The following is a 3,355-nucleotide window of genomic DNA, read 5'->3' as shown; positions in this document are numbered from 1 at the left end:
CCAATTGATTTCTTTAAAAGTTCTGAAGCGTTTAGTTGCTAACTTTTGAGTTCTTTTTGTTTTAATTTTATTTTAATTTATTTTTCACACCCATAATATTGAAATAATATCGCATAAATGATTTCTGTCCAGAAATCTGAATGTTTGTTTGGATTAGAAATAAGAGACATTTTTATTCGCGATATTTTCAATGTAATATTATCGCGATATTTTTACGATTTATTTTATGTTGTTTTGGGGATTTTATTAGCCGTAAATAGTTCTGTTAGCATTTTATGTGAAATGAGCAAATGTAAAGAAATGCAATAAAATACTAAATAAGCCGCAAATATTTCCACATAAATAGTTATATCTGAAAAATATAAAATGTGAGATTTTTATGCGACATTCTTACATTTCTCAATAGTTTTTATAAGATTAAAAAGGCGCTCCGATATGGTCACAATCTAAACAAACTTGCGAACGCGTTTGTACCAAGTTTTTACTTAAACTGTGCTTAGTTTGAATTTTTTTTAAAAAAAAAAAATTTAACTCAAAATTATATTTTTATAATTTATATATCTAGAATTGAAATTAATATCCTTGCCATTTTTGATGTTCAACAAAAACTATTTTTTCAAATCATATGCTTCGTTCTATCAAAAAGTTAGCTCCAACCCTCCGAAACGGTTGGACGAGCCTTTGTCAAAAACTAATCACCTTCCGAATCATTCAAATTGGATGATTTGTTTTGTTTTCATTTCTATTTTCTACACTCTTTGCTCAGTGTCTCCGAAACTGCTGGATCTGCCTTTGCCAAAAACTAATCAGCACATCTTCCTCTTAATAGGAATCGAATGTTTTTTTTAAATAATTCAAATCGGTGCGCCCGAAATCGTGAACAAAATATTGTATCTACACATACCAACACACTAGAGTGGTCCTCAATATAGACATTATCAAATTTTATTGCTCCCAGGAACTCAAATGCTTACAAATTGATAAAAAAAGTTCTCTAAAAGTTTTAGCTCTTACTATTGTCTTTTAGATAATGCGCAATTCAATCAAAGCTTCGTATGGAAATAGCATAGAATTTTTTTTTAAATTTTAATAATGTTTCTTAAGTTATTAGCGACCAATTAAGTAGAAGTGTGAATTTTAGTCATCTTTAATTGAAAATTCAACGCTTTACAAAACAGTTTATAATTTGTTTTGTAGAGCGTCGAATTTTGAATAAAACTCATTTGTTTGTCCGCTAGGTTATATCTAAAAAAACATTTTTAAAATTTTTGAAAATTTTCCCATGCTATTTCCATGCAAAACTTTGATTGAATTGCGCAGTATCTAAAAGACAATATTAAGAGCTAAAACCTACAGAGGATTTTTTTTCATCAATTTAGAAGCATTTGAGCCACTGGGAGCAAGGAAATTCGAAAATGTCCATATTAGGGACCACCCTAATACACACATCCCTTGTTTTCTAAAGAATGCCAAAATGTTCGGAAACCTTCGAAATGTAAAAAATATGCAAAAATTTTCATTGTAGATTTTTGGATGATTACTATAACTTAAGTTAATTAATATGACTTTTGATAAAGAAGTTTGTTCCATGTGCCATCAATCAATCTATCTCAATCAATCACCTTTAGATAGTTTCATTAACTCCAGCTCAATATTACAACAAAATAAAAAATACGAATTTTACAGCCTCGGATTTTTTTTTAAATCCAGCGTAATGAAATTGCAGATTTACCGACTGCCAAAGATAATCTGACCGATAAAAACCAACTCACGTATGGATAAAATCACACAGTTTGTACGTGACACCCTATATTAGAGTTGCCATGGCTTTGGGTAGGATATTGCCGTAGGTTGGGTACCAGAAAAAATATGCACATTGGTAGTAAATATATATATGTAATAGATATTTTGTTTTTCAATTTTTTTTTTAGAATTTTACATACCAAAAATCGCCGGGAGTTTTAGAGCTCCATTGCACTAAAATGTAGGTAAATAAGCATATCAACGTTCTTTACATCTACCCTTAAAGTATCAGTTTCTGTCACTAATAATGTAAATACAAAACAAAAATAATTTCAAATACCAAGATTTTTTTTAAAAAAAAACTATTTTCAACAAGGACCATGGTAAGAATTTGGTCTATAATAACCACTGGATGACCATCTTTTAGCTAGTTAATATTAAGCAGTAATAATAACATATTTTCATAATATCACAAATTCAAAATGTAATATTAAATAAAAATAACCTGGATAGGCTGCAAAAATAATTTGGCCAAAAATATCTCACTTTTTTCAAATTCGGTCTCATTCGATTCAGAATGATTTGAAACTTGAAATGACAGTGTAAATTATATTGATGACCCATTGGTGACCCCAAAATGATGAACAATATTTACCCCTGATTCAAAATCAATATGTGCTTCAGAACAATTCACCCAAAATAATTCTTTTGAATGTTATTCATAAATATTCAGCAAAATACTGAAAAATAATTTGCACGCGAACAGTACAATCAATTATTTATAAAATTTATTCACGCACACGATATAATTGTTTTCAGGTATTAAAACCTATTGGGAATTGTTTGAGAATTTTTAACGACTTTAATTGATTTTTTGAATGCAAAATGCTGTGCAATTATTTTGTCAATATGATTTAATATTCATTCATAATATGGCAATAATAGCCTTGTAAATTAAATCTAACTAGTTGGTATTGGTATTTTGCCTTGAGGCAAGTTACATGAACTTCCCGATATGCGCAAATAATCGACTTCATCAATAAAAAATAAATAAATTTATGATTGATTAAAAGTATTCCGAGTCGATTTGTTACACATAATTGAAAACGAACGAACACGTTAACTCGGAGTATTTTCTAAAAGCAAATTTTCAAAAATCAATCATTTTTATAATTGAACCAGTTTCCATAAGACTTTAATAGTTTAGTATGTTCATTAAGGCCAAGTACTTTATCGATATTTCAAGTAAATCGTCTAATTTTAATTTTAACAAACGTCAAAACAATTACTCATTTTCTCAAACTTTGATGAATTTTTAAAATTAAACGACTTATTGTAAGGCCATAATATTTGATTAAGTTTTTGAGTAAACGTCGATTTACGGCAAAAAATCTGTTTACAAACACGCACACACACACACGTACACACGCACATATACTTTTTTCAAATTTGGTCTCATTCGATTCAGAATGGCTTGAAACGTCGAGAAAACATAAAATCAGCGAATCGGATTTTTTGATGAAAACAAACTTCTCCTTCGGGAAGTTAATAAATATTTTTTTCATCATCATATTAGATTAGATTTATACATGCGTGTATAAAGATATAATAT

The sequence above is a fragment of the Ctenocephalides felis genome, unplaced genomic scaffold (genome assembly GCF_003426905.1).
Source record: "Ctenocephalides felis isolate EL2017-DRISC unplaced genomic scaffold, ASM342690v1 CF-g0.4_SCAFFOLD_00845, whole genome shotgun sequence".
Lineage (NCBI taxonomy): Eukaryota > Metazoa > Arthropoda > Insecta > Siphonaptera > Pulicidae > Ctenocephalides > Ctenocephalides felis.
The sequence above is the reverse complement of the archived record's forward strand: the minus strand, read 5'-3'. Positions refer to the sequence as shown.